The sequence below is a fragment of the Citrus sinensis genome, chromosome 2, assembly GCF_022201045.2.
Source record: "Citrus sinensis cultivar Valencia sweet orange chromosome 2, DVS_A1.0, whole genome shotgun sequence".
Classification (NCBI taxonomy): Eukaryota; Viridiplantae; Streptophyta; class Magnoliopsida; order Sapindales; family Rutaceae; genus Citrus; species Citrus sinensis.
In genome coordinates, this window is record NC_068557.1 from 25,227,391 (window position 1) to 25,245,829 (window position 18,439).

The 18,439-nt window shown below is 34.1% G+C and overlaps 2 long non-coding RNA genes and 3 other non-coding genes across 5 annotated transcripts; all 5 read right to left on the reverse strand.

The window, feature by feature from the left end:
- Positions 1 to 745: 745 nt before the first annotated feature.
- On the reverse strand, positions 746 to 3,475 carry LOC127900451 (uncharacterized). The gene is made up of 2 exons (XR_008052614.1): positions 1,113 to 3,475; positions 746 to 1,027 (listed from the first exon to the last, which is right to left on the reverse strand). It is a non-coding gene; the product is annotated as an uncharacterized LOC127900451 (long non-coding RNA).
- A 782-nt stretch (positions 3,476 to 4,257) lies between these two features.
- Positions 4,258 to 8,443, reverse strand: LOC127900450 (uncharacterized). Its single transcript, XR_008052613.1, has 2 exons — positions 5,389 to 8,443; positions 4,258 to 5,059 (listed from the first exon to the last, which is right to left on the reverse strand). It is a non-coding gene; the product is annotated as an uncharacterized LOC127900450 (long non-coding RNA).
- Positions 7,529 to 7,637, reverse strand: MIR482B (microRNA MIR482b). The gene has a single exon (NR_129330.1). It is a non-coding gene; the product is annotated as a microRNA MIR482b (primary transcript).
- Positions 8,444 to 12,726: 4,283 nt separating the features above from the next.
- MIR482C (microRNA MIR482c) lies at positions 12,727 to 12,822 on the reverse strand. The gene has a single exon (NR_129339.1). It is a non-coding gene; the product is annotated as a microRNA MIR482c (primary transcript).
- A 76-nt stretch (positions 12,823 to 12,898) lies between these two features.
- On the reverse strand, positions 12,899 to 13,061 carry MIR482E (microRNA MIR482e). The gene has a single exon (NR_161557.1). It is a non-coding gene; the product is annotated as a microRNA MIR482e (primary transcript).
- Positions 13,062 to 18,439: the final 5,378 nt, after the last annotated feature.

The following is an 18,439-nucleotide window of genomic DNA, read 5'->3' on the forward strand; positions in this document are numbered from 1 at the left end:
TTTTCAAAGACAAAACTATTTTGTTTTGAATACTAAAAGTTGTCAAAGATCCATCAATCCCCTATTGAAAAGTCGCGTAAAGTATGATTTGCATTTTGAAAAAATAAATGCATATCTCTCATGGAGATTTGTTTGTCGTCTGCAATAGAGGTGGGCAATGGGCCGGACGGCACAAGGCACGACACGGCACGAGCAGGTTTGGATAAAGCACGCGGCACGGCACGACACGCACGTGGGCCCTGCCGACCTTAGATTTTAGGTACGTGGGCCTTAAAAGCACGGCACGCGAAAAAGCACGCAATAAGCACGTTTCATTTTTAATGAAAGTAAACTTAAAATTTTATAATTTTATAAATAACTTGAAATTGAATCTTTTAATATATTTTATTAGCTCAAGTTTTTTAAATTTATTTAATTATTAGTTTGAAAAAAATTATAATTGATTTATGTTTATAATTTATTAAATAAATAATTGATATCATGATTTTAATAAATAAAATTATAAATATCATGATTCTATAAATATGTATTAATATTATTATAAACTGTGATATATGACTTTACGTAATTCAAAGTTAACAATTAAGTTAACTTTTAAAAAAAATTATTATTATTGTTGTTGTTAAGTATTAAAAAAGAATTCTAATATCATAGAGTCAAACTTAACAACTAACATTACATTCTCTTATTATTATTAATTTTTTATTATTGAATATGGACTTGAATTTTAAATTTGTTATTCTATTAAATTTAAATAAAGCCACATTGATCCAAAAAAAGTACATAAGATTGAAAAAAAATAAGACAACAACTTGACATGCGCTTTTAAAAAAATAAAAAAGGAAAAAAGCTTAGGGACTATTTTTCCTAGGCACGGCACGGCACGAGTGTGAACGAGCACGAGCACGTGTGGGCACGGCACGTTTGCCGAGCTGGCATGACACGAGCACGAGCACGCGTGGGCTTCCTTTGATTGGCCTGGGTCAGCACGGCACGGCCCGTTGGCCATCTCTAGTCTACAAATCATCTGCTAATGAAATTATCACCCTAATAAATATCCTTTACAAGTTACTATTGATGCCGAAATCCGATTGAGTTGGTTAGTGACTCACTCCTAGATTCCTGCATCAGCATTAATTTTTTTTTGTGGTGAAACGGCTTGCCAATCATCAAGGATGTCCTGTGATGGCCAATTAATAATCTGCAAATACTTTGGATTTTTCAGGACTTTTTTAAGCATAAAGAATTATCGTACCATCTTCAATGCATTGACGTTATTGGGTTGAATACGTTACTTGAATCATGCGTTAGTGTGCCTGTTACAGAGTAGTTCTTAAGCAGCAATTATAGCAGTTGGGCGTGCGTGGACATTATGCCCAACTTTTCGAAAGGAACTCGTCAATTAAACTTAATTAAGGTCTTTAAACCGACCTAGTTCTGGTCTCCTCAAACCTATCTGCTCGAAGTCACTAGAATTACCTCCTAGTGGAGAAGACCAGCTCAAGGTCACCAGAATTACCACCTGGTCGAGATGGTCTGCACATTCATTTTCTCACTTTTACTTGGAGAACATGGTCATCCTATTTAATTTCCTAAACAACAATCCTCCAGTTTCTAGTGTTGAGAGTGAAACAAATCAAGACTGGAAACTCTAAAGTTCATAGTTTTACAAACTTAAAACTTTAAGCAACTTATTTTGCTTTCTCTGCTGACCATGCCATCGGTGAGCAGGTTTCGTCAGTTGAAAGTTTTATGCATTGCCTAGAGGAAGTTTCAAGGCTTTTAACCTTTAACTGACTTAAGCAATTTTAAATTACTCTTATCAGTTTAAGGTCTTATGTCTTATCTAGAATAAGCTTTAAAACTTCTAACCTTATACTGACTTAAGTAACATTAAACAACTCTTGTCAGTTTAAGGTTTTATGTTTTACTTAAAATATATTTTAAAGTTTTAACCTTTTATTGATTTTCTTTACTTTTTTTAATGCCTTGTAAAATATTAATAAATTTTATCTATAAACTTTGCTGGTCTTCTCAATGCTAGCCTACAACTCCCATTTCATAATTTGCTTTCACATTGAGCAACTTTCAAGAAATTAAGTTAATTAAGTTATACCATCAGCCCAAATATGAGCACAATCAATTTAATGAATATAAGTTATCCTCATCTCACATAGCAAGACTTAGAGAAATAATTAAATTTTCGTGGAAAATTTGCATGTAAATCAAAATATAACTTCTGACCTGTTCTGATTCCTGCAAACATGTGCTTTGAAAGTACTGTCGTATGAGCTTTTTGCTTCAAACCCTTAAATATGGATCTTTGGTGGGTGTTTTTCATTCAAACTATGAACGTCATTCTGCTCTATTGTCATGATATACTTCCCTTGCAACTTTTGAGTTTGCTTTAATTGTCAATTTACTATTTTTTCCAATTTTGTTTCTGTTACTGCTTTAGCTTCTATTTGTCAACCTTGCCTCTAGCTTACTCAAGATGTCTTTTGGGAGGCTTAAGAAGACATTTCTATGATTTGTAACTCATAAAAAATATGAGTAGAGAAACAACAAAACTCATTTAGACATTTTATCATATACTTGGTAGACATAACATTAATATCATGATTATATAATTATCTTCCTGGTGATTACCAAAAAATTTCACAAACAAGATAACTAAACTAAGATGGCTTATGCAAAAAGGGTAAAGATATATTCTCAAGCATAAACGCCAAACAGGTAATGAAGATAAGCATGTTATCCCAAAAATATGATTAATTAAATACAAATGATAAGCACATGATCTTGTAAGTTCTGATGCCATGCGTCGTACCGGATTTAGAACTTATGCTCACAATTACGAGGCATGCAGTAAATGAAAATTTGATTCTAAATTTTCATGCAATAATGCACGTGAATGGCAACTTAAACAAATTGAACTTGTGATCTAGTCAAGTTGGCGATGAAAGAATATTTCCTATGATCAAATTGGATTTATGCTCACAATTACCAAAATTGTGCAATCAAATAAATTGATTTTCATAATTTCATGTTGTAAGCCGTGAAATGTTTTGGATGAAATGAAGAATCAAGTTCGCATCAAGCTAGTATATGAATTGAAGTGAAAAGCTGTATCGATGACTTACCGATTGAATAAGCAAATTTTTTCAATACCTTGATTTGGTCATTGGCCTCTGGGCAGGGTTTAATCGATAATTACTACCATCAATTTAATTTGCTAATCACTTCTGCTTTGGCCAGATCAAAATTGGTAGAAAGAATGATGACTTTTCTTACGATTCCCCACACACAGTACTAAAATGTTGATGTTGAAATCTAGTCGAGCTGATAATGGAGATCATGTTACTTCGTCAACACTTGAATTTATTTTGATCGGAAACTGCCACTTGTTGCTCCGTTAGAATTGGAATTGCGACAATGCTTGTTTTTATCTGCAATAACAAAAAACTATTAGGGGGCGCCGGATTTTTTCCAGTGAAAATTCTCTGACGCTCAAGTTAGCAATCGAGTTTTCTTGTAAAAAATAGTAATGTCACACCATTAGTGATCTTACGTATTTTTACTGTGTTTTTCTTTTTATCAGATTTTTTTTCCTCTCCCCCTTCCCAAAAAAAGTCATTTTTTTTCAGGATCTTTCCGGGTTCTTATAGACAACCGTGAATATTGCTTGTTCTTCAATGTACGGTCGTTACCAAATTGAATGTGTCACTTGAATTAAGAGTTAATGTATCTGTTTCTACATAGTTATTGAGCTGCAGTTATAACGCCTCATCGCGTTTAGACATTATGGCAGTACGTGCTTAGATGTTACGAACGAACTCCCAGGTGGAGTTCAACAATCTGAGTATTAAATAAAGGCCTAAGAATCGGATAATCCAATTTTGGTCTCCTCGCAAGATACTAGTTGCACTTGCATATGCGACTAGATTAATTTCTCCTCGATGTTTTATATTACCTTCACAACATCGATATCTAGTGACTATATTTATATACCCTAAACAGTTACTATATTTTGTATAATTCATAGGCAAATATTATTATGGCAAGCATAGAGGTGAGCATTTGGATCAGGTTAAACCATACAAATCCAAATCTAAAGTCCAGTTTGATTTTGTTTAACCTATAAAATTTAAACGAGCTGAGATTTAGAACCTAATTGGATTCTAATTTCAATTCGGATTCAAACATATATGAACAAAAGTCACACAACTCACACACATCAGACAAATCAGACAAGCGGATAAAAACTCGTTTAGTCTCTATATTTTGATATTAGTACTCATTTAAACTTTATATTTTTTAAAATATCTCAAATCATTCCTACTTTACTCTTTTTTTTCCTTTTAACTTGCTTTTGCAGTATTATCCTTTTATAATAATGTTTCTTTTTTCCTATACATTACTAAAAAGAAAAAATTATATTACTAATTTAACCCAAAAAATAAAATAGAAATAAAATATATATCAATTTTTGCGGAATACTCTACTGAGCAGTTGAACCGTTTGCTTAAAAATATCAAAATCCGTTCAGGTGCACTCGACAACTCACTCACATACACCCACACATCGCGGTCGTTGTCGTTCAGGTGCACTAACATTGCATCTTCTAATCGTTCTTGAACCGTTCACTTCCAATCTACTGCTGCTGGTAAAAAAAAAATCAAAATTCGTAATTGCTAATTACTCTTCTCATCTTCCAAAATAATGACACCATTACACAAGCAAACCCCCCCCGCGCCAAAAAGAAAAACCCAGAAGAGCTCATGGTAAAAAAAATTCAAAATTTGTAATTGCTAATTACTCTCTTCTCATCTTCCAAAACAACGACACTACTGAATAAGCCGAACAAACAAACACCCCCCCCCCCCCCCCCCCCCCAAATAAAAACAGAACAAATAAGGCCCACTCGGCAACTCACTCACATCCACACATTGCGGCCGCTGTCGTTTAGGTGCACCAACATTAGATCTTCTACCCGTTCTTGAACCGTTAGCTTTCGATCTACTGTCGCTGTCTTTGCCATTGGTGCCTCCTTCACTCACTGTCGTTAGTAGCACAATACGTTAATATTGCATTTACTTGTCAACAATGGAAATCGAATAGAGCAATCAAAATGAAAAAAGTATTTACTTGTTTAATTGAGGAAGAAAATAGGAATGAGATGCATGGATCCCACAAAAAATAAAGAATCGCTACCAAGTTTGTGATTCTAGTAGGGGGGCTGGGAATCCCAATCTCATTCCCGATCATGACAAAAATGTCCCGTTATTTTTTTTTAAAATACCCTCTATCATTGAAAACTATAAATTGAGAAAACAAAAACAAAAACCGAAATCTCAAATAGCAACTGACCCATCTCATCTCTCTCACCTAGAATCGATCAACAGTTCATCACTTTCTCTTGCCGAGAGCAGCTTATCACCAATTACACACGCTGCCGCTCGTCACCGATCAACCGTCACCTGCTTCCATTGCTCGTGACCAATCTCGCATGAGACTAGTTGGATTCGTTGTTGATTATTAATGGTAAGATTGTTGATGATGATGATTTTTATGACAATAATGGTGATGATTGATGATGGTGATGATTATTATTGATGTTGTTATTGTGAATATGATTACAAAGATGATCTAACTGTGATGAGGATGACGAAGATGAAACTGGATTTTGATGTCGATGAAGAAGAAGAGACAAAAGTGACAAGAAGAAAAAGAAGATTATTGTGATGATGATGATGTTGATGAAGAAGATGAAATTGACAATGGAGAAGTAACAAAGAAATTGCAGAGAAAAGAGGAAGGAGAAAGAAAAACGGGAGAGTGATAAAATAATAAGAAAAAATAAAAGAGGAAAAATAATTTATTTATTATTATTATTATTATCAATAATTTTCTTAATAATAATAATAATAATCATATAATAAATAATAAAAATAATAGTAATAATAAATTAAGGGTACTTTTTTAATAATATTATTATTATTAACAATCATTTTTTATTTTTATAATAATAATAGTTATTATTATAATTAATTAAGAATATTTTAATAACTTGGAACAATTAAGCTTATTTCGATTCCGATTCTAAGATAAGATAAACACGTCTATAGAATTCCAATCTATTTCAATTTCTACAGTTCAAATAAACAACTTATTTTGAGTTCCATTCGTCATTCTCATTACAGCTTATTCTCATTTCAATGCATTTTGATTTTAGTCAATTCTAATTACTGACAAGTAAACATAGCATAAATTACTTAATTCTAGTGATGAATGAAAAATGGGGTTGTCAATTGAATGTATATCCCAGAAGTAAATATTTTTTTGATTTGTTTGGTTCCAAGGTACACAAACCCATTTGCCTATGTGTCATTTGGACTGTGGAGATGTAACTTCAATACTCAATAGCTTTATAGGATGTAACTTCAATACTCAATAGCTTTATAGTTAATATGGACCTGTCTACGTTACAGATTCTGTAACAAACATCTCCCGTCATCCCACCATCCGATTTTCTTTTGTTTAGTTTCTCACTCCACATCCAATCACATCCAACGGCTGATGCTGCAGTCTGTACCTTACAGAATCTGTAACGTAGTTTTGTCCAGTTAATATTTGTTTTTATTCTGCATCGATCCAGGCTGTGATTTGAAATTCCTTAATTTTAGGTGGCTGCTAGTAAATTTTTTCAAATTGATCTGTTGTAACTCAAATTTTCAAACCGAACTGACTCGAATTGCGAACCAAATCGAATTGGGGAATTAGACCCAAACATGAGCAAAAACCAATTTGCCCACCCCCTAGCTAGGCATGTGATACTGCCCGTCTAAGAAACAGGAAAATTCGAATCCTCGAGATAACACGAAAGCATTTCCACAATTTTTATTTTTTTATCTCTCATTCTCCATTTAATAATCTATGCTCAAACACCTGTATCTTTTATTCTATCTCAAGGGGTAAAAAAGAAAAAAAATTAAAGAACAGGGAAAAGATCTAGCAAAGCAAACTTTTGATAAATAATTTTTCAGCTAAAATTAGTTTGTGAATTTGAATCCAATCCAGATCAATATGATAACAAGCAATCTTATCTTCGTTAAAACGATACAAATTAGTTTCTTTTCTTTGTTTGAATGAATGAATGGCCCTTTTATGGTCCATTTTCTAGTTTCTATCCCTCTTTTAAGATCACTAAATCTTAATCTAGTAGCAGAATTTAGTGGCCTTTAATCAATTTAGTATGTAATTCAATGGATAGATTGATATTGTTCACAAAAAAAAACACCAAAAGTGTTTTAAATATGGCATGGCTAAAGAAAGTCTCAGCAAAATATCATTTCATCAACCACTATAGAGTGTAGATCTAAGAAGATATAGTATAAAAATTGAAAGAATCAGAGAAATATCATACCAAAATTTGAGGCATGGAAAGAATAATAGATGGCTTCTCAAACCTCTTAGTCAAGTTCATCAATAATACAAAGAGAGATAGAAAAGAGAGGAAGGAAATGCAGGAAATCCAAGGAATGGGAGGGGTGGGCAAGAAAAATTTTCTTTTTCTTTTTTATTGAACAAGAAAAATAGATCGCTTCTTGCCAAGCCTCCCATTCCAGAAATTTCCTCACTTCTTTCTTCTTCTCTTTCTTCCCTGTGTCCCCTCTCCTTCTCCATTCTTCATACGCTCGCTGCTCACCATCACAACCACGACTGAAAGTCTCAAGTCAGGTCGTTGATTGAAATGGCTCAAATAATCCGACTGCTCACATCCCGTTAGGGTTCTTCAATTTTAAGGCTATTTTACATAAAAATCCCTGCCGTTGTAAATTGAATCGTTCCTTCCTGTTTCGACACTTGTAGGGTAATCTCGTCATCTCATGAGATACTTTTATCCTCCACAAAGTTGACACGTCTCCATACGAAGTAAATTCTAATACACAATAAAAAGTTCCCACGTAGTGGACGTGGCAGCTTGCTTGCATCACCATCACGCCTTGCCTTAATTTCGCCGCAAGAGTTGTTTATTATTAAAATTTGGTTACTTTACATTTAACATAAGGTGCAATCTTCCACACAATTAATTCGTGGGCTCTATTAAGATCCGTAGCTGATAGAGAGAATTATACTAAATTAAATGTATGGTAACAACTCTTTATATTTTTTTATGTTGATTTTTTGAAATGGTGGAGACAGAGATAGGTAAAGGACTGTGCCTACTCATACAAGTTCGCGCTTACTTCATATCGTATTTATTACGTGTTTCGTATTGTGTCGTACTTAATTTTTTTACTTAAATTTGACCCAACACACGTATCGTTCCATGCCATGCCTTGTCTAAAAAAAATGATATTTTTCTTAATTTTCAAGAGAACATGCCAAGTTATAAGCGTATATACCCTTTTTTTTTTCTTTTTAAGATCTATATGCCTCTAGTTAAATTCAACAAAATCATAATTTTAAACTTTATGATATTAGAATTCTTTTTTAATACTTAACAACAATAATACAACAATAATAATAATTTTTTCTTAAAAATTAACTTATCTGTTAGTTTGAACATACATAGAATTATAGATCATAAGACATAAAAACATTAATACATATATTTTATATAATCATCATATCATCTATTCATTTAATAAATTATAAACATAAAACAATTAGATTATTTTTTTAAACTAAAAATTAAATGAATTTAAAATAAAATATATTAAAAGATTCAATTTTAATTTTTTTATAATATTCAATTTCAAATTATTTATAAAATTATAAAATTTTAAGTTCACTTCTATTAAAAAGTTAAATATACTTATAACAAATCTTTTCACATATTGTGTTTTAATCAATCTCTAATCACATCTTGCCTTTAAAACTCATATACCCAATCTACAAGGATAAAACACTGCATGCCCTACTAAAATATGCTCGTGCATACAACAACATACAAACGCATGTGATACCTGTACCATACCACAGACCGCCGGACCCATTAGCCATTGTCATGTGTAGGAGGTTGATGGGCAAATTAACGAGGTAATTGCATCAATTTTCCTGGCCAATTATCAAGTACAGTTGGTTGCCGAAATCATTCGTCGGTTTACCAGTTTCTTGTTCATCGAGACACATACCAACATTCGACGTTATGTAATTTCAATTCAATCAATTCCTCGATTTTTTTGTAATTTAAATTGCTTTCCTATATTCATTGTTTTATTAATTTCATTCATTGCCAAACCAAAAAAAAAAAAAACTTCTGATGTAATCATGTGTTTTTCTTCTTCCTATCCCATTAAAGGGGATATATCATACGGCTAATTTTCATAAGTATGGGAATTTATATTGTCATCACAGCCGCGTGTTGGGATTGAAATCTGGAATATGCCACATTTTCATTCACAAGCGGAAAATCCTCCTTGCTCAATGCTCATAGCTCTTCCAGTGACTAAAGAGTTCATAAAATTTAAAAAGAAAAACATCTCCAGTAACATTTTTTCTTTCTTTTTTTTTTTTTTTTTTTTTAAACAGCCTATATAATAATGCCAACAAAAGATTAAACTTGACACAATTGAGGTCTTACCAAGCATTTAACTCAACCATGGGATGAACCAAATCATGGAAATGCCCTTTGTTGGTCGGAATTGATGACGGAAACTTCAGTGATTCATGGGGAATCCGTTCAAGAATAAGTGAAGACCATGCTTTCATAAGCAAACCCATATTCAATGAAACAAAAATACTAAAGCAGCTTTGGACAGAGGCAAAAGCTAAAGCCAAAGCAAAATCTTCGGAGGCTAGTAATTCAATATCTCAGTACAAATATCACTTGCATAACAGGAGATAAATATTCTCTCTAGTTTCCTATGGCTAGAAGCAGTTTTAACCAAAAAGTTTTCTTGAATCAAACGTTTCCTTGTATTCTATTGAGACCACTGGATTTCCTCTAAGGGTATGTTTTTCAGATGAATTCTGTCATTAGATCTTTCTGGCAATTTAATCTCATAATAATAACAGAGCAAGTTTAAATAGTAATACTTACATTCAAGGAATTCGACAAAAGCAATTTTGTTTTGACTAAGAGATTAGAGAATGCTAATGTTCTTTCTTGAGAGATTTATATTTTTATACACACGGCAGACAGGAGAACCACAAAGGAAAAAAAATGACCGGCAAAACAGTAAAGATACTCGGCATCATATCAAGTGATGAAGGCTGGAGCAATTTTCAAAGAGAGTATTGCCTCTGTATCAAAAAGCACTTCTGTCAAAAGCCCTTGATCATCTCAAATTAAGCATTCAAACACTAGCATATAACTTAGAATTCTGAGAACCCTTAGGATGAAATCTAATACCAAACAAAAAAATTAAGACAATTTTTTTTTTAATTCCTATGCAGAAATACTTCACTCATAAATCTACACCCATCAGCAATCCCAGTGAATAGACCACCACCCCCCCCCCCCCCCCCCCCCCCAACACAACCAATAAAAAAAAAGGAAGGAACCAGTGAAGCACAATAGTTAAAGCAAAAGCAAACTATTCATGAAGTCACAAGATCATCATCAATCGCAGAAGAGAATATATCCTCTCTTAGTGGCTTGGTGGTGCCTATAAAAACTTCATCAATCAAAGAGAGAGAGAAAAGGAGGTACAAGAAAAAAGCTTCCCTAATAAAAGTAAAAGAATCCCACTAACTTATTCATATTCCTAGAAATTTACCCTCTTCTCACCCATATCAAAGAATACTTGAATCAAAGCATACCCTTCTCTCAAATCAAAGTTTCATGGTAAGTTCACTCAACCTTATTTATTTATTTTGTGCGTAGCTTAATTATCCTGACACCTGTGTGACCATCATGCACTGAGATTTTTGTGGTGAAGGACATAGCAAATCATTTGCAGCACTGGAAGCTCCGAACAATCTTGAAACAAGAAATACATGAAGCAAGCATTTTCAATATCAGAAAAAATTATTCCATCAAAACAACTGAGGGAACCATTTTATTACATAAAAAGCATGAGCCCAATCAAACACTTGGTCCACAATACATAGTTGAACATGGACAAAAGTATGAATATTTTCGAATAGGAATAGTCCAGGTTGGTGTCAAAGCACTCAACATGATGATATTGGTAGCACATCCATTTTACTTTGCTTAAGACACAAGAGAATTCTTGATTTTAATGTTTTCTTGTTGAGTGTACTTCAATCAAGTCTGGCCGATGGCCATGTTCACTTCAATTATTATCCAAATCTCAAGGTTTCTCTTCAAGATAAAAATATTGTGGATGTTCTAAAACTCGTCCGATACATTTTACTACAAATGCATGCCTGCCCGACTAACTCTGCAGCCAAAAAATCTAGCCTCATATATAGAACCCTTTTCTATCAAACAATCATCAGATCCCCAAGTTCTGTGGCTTCTAGGACCATCAACTTGGTTTCTATAACCATTTGATGGTCCGATGTCCAACTCCCTGAGGAGTGGAAAGTAAGAGATGAAATTCCTCTAGAGACAAGAGTATGAATCTCATCAGAGGATCAAGCCGCCTGATCAGGCAGCCAGGACTTGCTTTCCACCAACACAGAGTGGGGAGTCTACTCAATTTCATTATGGTTTAAACACCATCATTTCATGAAGGACATCAGATTTCTCAGTCCAATTTCCTCATTCCACCTCAAGCTCATAAAAGCCTAAACGAATTATGCCCTTTTACTTTAAACCTAAAAATTTTCTTCAGTATATCTTCCTGTAAAATTTCTGTTCCCTTTCCAGGTAATTGCTCTCCACAATCTAACATTACCATTCAAAACAAGTTCAAAGAGTGGAATGGAATATATCACCATATCAACATCAAAGGAAACAAGCAAATATAATATATTTCAGAAAACACCCAGCAAAAATGAATCCATTTTTAAAAGAACAGGGCAAATTCAAGCAGGTTCTACCAGCTCTTCCCAACATCAAAGAACTGAACCGACAGTAGTTCACACAGAAGACAATAGCGTAAGCGTTTGTATTGAGCAATTGCTTGTTGCTGTTTATACCAGCTCTTCCCAACATCAAAGAACTGAACCGACAGTAGTTCACACACAAGACAATAGCGTACGCGTTTGTATTGAGCAATTGCTTGTTACTGCTTATAATTTTCCAGTATATGGTAGAATGTAACAATTTTCCTGATGACTTTTAGTCCACCTTTCATATCTCCAAATATTCCAAGATCACATAATTTTAAAGTCGTGTTTTAGAATTTGCTCCATAACTTCACTTCAACTTCATCACATCGTCTCATTCACAAATCAACTATCAGGGCGAAAAAAATAGCAAATAATCTCTGTGATCTAATTATTCAATAATTCAAATAAATTACTTAGTCAAAAAATTACTTGCAATACATATAAGATCAAATTAATTGTTATTTATAACGATTTTTGAACTTGGTAACACAAGATAACACTTCTCTTCTTCATTAATCTCAAAGGTTAAACTAATTTTATTAAAACAAAAAAAAATATAAATCACATAAAACAGCAGGACCTTGAAGAATGCTAGTTGTCAACAAAATAAAAAGCATATTAGCCATTGCATAAAGAAAGTAAATAAATAAATAATACACAGAACAACAAATATACGTAGAGTGTTAAAACACAGTTAACGAGAACGAATGGGAAAGAAGCAGGAAATAAAAAGTGAAGGGAAAGAGATTAGAAGCTGAAAATCATAGGAATAGGGGGACTAGGGAAAATTAATTTAGTTATGACAGACAAGTCAAACAAAACCTTCCCTAGCACCCAATTCCAAAAATTTTACAGCATCCTCTCTCTTTCCCTTTCTCTCAATTGATTTGAAAACGGAGATGTACCCAGATGGCCAGATAAGAGTTTGATTGGAAAGAATTGAAACCATAAGAAATCATCGGCATGGGAGGAGTTGGCAAAAGATTTCATTTAATCATCATCGTCATCTTATATACTTTATGGTAAAATTGAAAGATTTTTTCGCCAATCCTCCCATGACCGAAAATGTCTTACGGGCCTCAGCCCTTTCCTCAACTCTTCTTCTTCATCTCTCATTCTATTTGGGGCGTTAGGGTTTTCGGTTGATGCTGTGAATTTAAAGACGCGTGGAGAGGTGACGAAGCATCGTGGTGGGTGGTGAATTCAAGATGAAAAAATTGATGCTCGCTAGTGGGGTATGACTCATCATATCACAATGCCTGCCGTAATTAATAATATTAAATGTAGCACGAATCGACTGACTCCGCACGGTAGTTTCTCTGAAATAGAGCATTTGGGCTTTGTTGGGTCTCGGACTTAACTCTTAAGGCCCACATACCTCACGAGCACAACTTTGTTAGGCGAGTGGTGGAGCAAACTCATCATTTTACAAACAACTTCAGAGTAACATGCAGGTCACTGATCTTTTGAAGGTAACTCTAAAACTTCAAATCGCTAATAGAATTACTCATATTGGGAGTGAAGTTTTAAGAATGCAGGTCACTGATCTTTATATCCTGCTTGTGCTACATATAGTTAAGAATCTTATAAGCAGTAATTTCTCAACTTAGATAATAACATGGTTGTTGAGTTTACGGATATGTATGTGTTTTGTAAAGGACAAATTGAAGAATTTGATCATTCATCAGGGCTAGCTGAACAAGGTCTCTATAGATTGTTACTGAACTCTCACCACTCCTGTCGTATTACTTTAGCTGAAGGTCATCCAGCTTGTTTCACTTTTGATGAACTTATTGATCCTCTTTCAATGTTTTCTGTTATTTCCGCTTTCAATACAATACGTACAGCTTGCTTGCATGCTGCGACAGAGCCTTGTAGAAACTCTGTCTGTCTGTTAAGTGTTTCTGTATTGCATCAGAGATTATGACATCCTAACTCTCATGTTAATCACTATGTAATAAAACTCCTATTCATATTTCAAACATACGAATGAAAGTAAAACTATTGATTCTTGTGATGTTTGTAAGATTGGCAAAATGCATAAAATGCCCTTTCCCATAGCTGAAAACAAAATTACAAATCCATTGGAATTAATACATACAAATTTATGGGGTCTTGTGTTGAAAATTGATTAAAAAAAAGTGTCAAAATGGTGGGTTGTTGAGCAAATGGCTAGCCATTGAACAAGGAAAATGGGTAGGTGCCGCCCATGGAAAGAAGAAAAAAAAGGAAGAAAAGGAAGCCATAATTTGGCTATAAATAGAAGAGTGCTCCTCCTTATTTTTGTATCCAAATTTTAGTGAGAATTGAGAGATAGAAATATTCTTAAGCATGTAGTTATATTGAAGGAGTATTTGGCTCCTCAATATTGGTATTATGGGGTTGCTTTGTTAAAGAATATTTATCGGGATTATGTATTTGGGGCTTGGGGGAGAGAAAATTATATCTGAGAGTGGTTGTAATAATTTTCCACATAGTGAATATTTTTCTCTGGTTGTCTCTCGACAACGGCCGTGGTTTTTCTCCGGATTTGGAGTTTTTCACGTAAATCTTGTGTTGTGTGATTGGTGTATTCTCCATTTAATTTTTTATTTATTTGTTGCTTGATAAATTGCTTGGAGCGATCTTAGGAGGAAGCTCAATTTCCTAACAATGGTATCAGAGCCATTGATTGAAGGTTTGGTGTCGGGACACTGTTTATGTATACGATATTGTTCATGTATACGGTACTGTTCACGTGAAGTAGTGGAGCCAATTCAAATAGTCTGTGGTGAAGAGCGGAGGCTGATCTATAAAACATATATGTCAACAGATGGTGTTTTTCAAACTTGGTGGAGTTTGATGTTGTTAAAAAATTAATGGGAGAATAATTTTTTGTTGGCTTGTGGAGAATTCAAGTTAAAGGTATATCCAATCCGGTATGCACAAGGATTTGAAGGTGTGGGCAATTTGGCACCTCAAGGAAATTGTCAAGAAGGTGGAGCGAGCTCGGCAAATTGCTCTAGAATCAGGAGATACTGATATTCTCGCAAGTGGTGAATTTCTTTTTTAGAAGAGATTGAGTTAGTTCTTTTGGCATGTAGATATCCAAGTTGCCATGAAAGAGAGCATATTATTATCAGTGGGGTCCACAAGTTTGCACGCAGGCATTGGCTTGGTATAAATGCAAGGTGTGTGGTGGAAAAGTTATGTCATGGCTGAAGAATTCTCAGTGAAACCAAGCATGAGAATTGCACCATAAATTTCAACATGATATTTTGACATGTGCCGAGAAAAATTTTAAAATGGTTGATTCTAAGTGGTATACTCTTTATGGTGGAGTGTGATAATTCTTTATATTGAGAATTATCACTGTTGGTGAAGACAGTGTTTTGTAGCAGTGGCTATGAAATTTTTTTTTTTTTAATCATGGTGGAGATTGTTGAAAATTGATTAAAAAAAAAGTGTCAAAATGGTGGGTGGTTGAGCAACCATCTTTGAATTCAAAGATGGTGGGTGGCTAGCCATTGAACAAGGAAAATGGGTAGGTGCCGCCCATGGAAAGAAGAAAAGGAAGCCATAATTTGGCTATAAATAGAGGAGTGCTCCTCCTTATTTTTGTATCCAAATCCCAGAGAAGCGATCCAAATTTTGGTGAGAATTGAGAGATAGAAATATTCTTAAGCATGTAGTTATATTGAAGGAGTATTTGGCTCCTCAATATGGGTATTATGGGGTTGCTTTGTTAAGGAATATTTATCAGGATTATGTATTTGGGGCTTGAGGGAGAGAAAATTATTTATGAGAGTGGTTGTAATAATTTTTCACATAGTGAATATTTTTCTCTAGTTGTCTCTCAACAACGGCCGTGATTTTTCTCTATTTGGAGTTTTCCACGTAAATCTTGTGTTGTGTGATTGGTGTATTCTCCATTTAATTTTTTTATTAATTTGTTGCTTGATAAATTGTTTGGAGTGATCTTGGGAGGAAGCTCAATTTCCTAACATCTTGCCCCACAAGTGTCTATTACTGGTTATAGGCGTTATGTCAATTTTGTAGATGACTTTACCAGAATTATTTGGGTATTTCCTCGTATAACAAAGACAGAAACCTTTCAAGTGTTTAAGATTTTCAAAACTCAAGTTTACAAACAATTAGATAAATCCACTAAATATCTTCAACAGATTGGGGAGAAGAATATATATTATTTGATAATTTTGTGAATGAAAAAGGGTGTCAATTTAGACACTCTTGTCCAAATACACATAATCAAAATGGCTTAGTTGAAAGAAATTATAGGCACAATATAGAATTAGGTTTAACCTTACTTGGTCTGCCATCCCTGTACGCTTTTGAGGTAATACTCACTCGGCATTTTCATGCCAGGATATTTGTGGAAGCTACAAAAACAACTAAGGATTGGGAAAGAGAAGAAACTAAGAGTTGCCCAAGAGAAAATGCTGGCTATTGTAATGAAATATATATCAATGAAGATAGAAAAATTAAGCAACAAAGGAGTATATAATGGGTTCGATGTGTTGCATTGTTTTTTGACTGAACATGAAGTTTTTGGATCAATAATGCACCCTGAGGAAGCGATGAGAGATAGCCTCTTAGCTTTCATTTTCGGGGCACAAGACACGACTAGTGCTGCTCTCTCTTGGTTCTTCTATCTTCTTTCAAGGAAACCTTTGGTCGAAATGAAAATTAGATAGGAAATTAACAAGAATGTGGCAGCTACAAAAGAAGGTAAGAAATGGGAAATATCAAGCACAAAAGAGGTTAGTAATCAGGGTTATCTCCATATAGCTTTGTATGAAACTCTAAGGCTTTGTCCACCGGCTCCTTTTCTACCAAGAATCAGTGTCCAAAGTGTCATTCTTCCATGTGGGCATCAAGTCAATAAGAAAACAAAAGTTTTGCTGCTTATGCAATGGGAAGGATGGAATGGATTTGGGGAGAAGTGTTGATTTTCTAAATGAATAATGCAATTTTATTTTTATCAACTAAAGACATATCTTATTGGTTGATGTGGAAATGAGTCATCTTGAATATGTAGGAATAAAGAGCAGATTCCTTCTGATCTCTAAGAATGGATTGGTAGGAACTTTGACAAATGGATCGTAATGAGTTTATGTCATTGACGGTCGGAGGACAATCACAGAGTTGAAAAATCCCCTGATTTCACAAAACAAAAACTCACTGCCTTTTGTTTTCCCTTTCTCTCTTACTCTCTTTTTAATATTACTCTTATTCTTATTGTTATTGTACGTCTTTTTTCACTCATCCGTCCAGTGCTTATATAGCACAATGACTGTAGTCTAATTCAAATAAACTTTCCAAAGTTATTTGAATAAACCACACCTGTCAACAAGATTCGAATAAAACACTAAGTCTATCTTATGTGAATCCTATCTAAGTTATACAATATTAAACTTATCTCTCACGTCGGATAAAGTCAGTCCATCATGAACACCTAAATCTAACAAGAAGATTGCAATGAGTTCAAGCTAGAGAGATGGATGGATGAGAAAGAAAAGATCGTATATGAGCCACCAAACAAGTTCTTCGCTTTTAGTGCAGGACCCAGGACCCGTCCATGGAAGGATATGGCTTTTAAAATAATGAAATCTATTGCAGCAGCAATCATTTTTAACTACCATGTCTAAGTTTTGGACTGCCCTGTCATTCATGCAGAGAGTATAATCTACCACATGGCTAGTTGGGCAATGTTAAAAACAGTGTTGTTTGATGAGTACGTACTTCCTTAATTATGTAATGTGTGCGCCATAGTTCAGCATACGATTTAGTTTGCACGGTCTCCACTTCCTTCATTTCAGAATAAATTAAGTTGGACGTATGTAAGCGAGAAATAAGTGCGTGATCCTCTTTCCTCGTGCTGGTTTATTGCTTAAGCAAATATTTTACTTAGCTTAATGTAAAAATCACGGCATGCGTCTTTGTCCTAATTTTGAGACATGCTGTAGAGTGTAGCCCGAACAAGTATTTGGAAGTATAGAATCTTATTTTTAAATCCTAAAACTTATTCATTAATTTCTCACCTTTGATTATTGTTCACTAAATATCTACGTAATTGAAACTGATAAGTTTCCAAATGATATAAATTGTATGCATAAGTTTGGACCAAAGTGAGGACAAAAGAATGAGGTACTCCCACTGTACCACTTATCGCATACTACATACAACCAAATAAAATCATGTTATGCAAACATTTTTCATTTAGAATCTGATATTCAAACAAAAAATTAGAGAAAATTTCGACAAAGATAAACGTTTTCCATGCAATTATTTCGAATTTATCAATCATATTAGTGAGTAGTGACATATTAGACGATAAATAAACCAGGGGAGAAGCTACATATGGGCCATATTAAAGAGGCTAGGAGCACTAGAGCATGTTAGCCCAGATGATTATGGGCCAAAAGTCGTGAGTGATGGAAAACTGTTATGACTGATTTCTTCTCCGTTG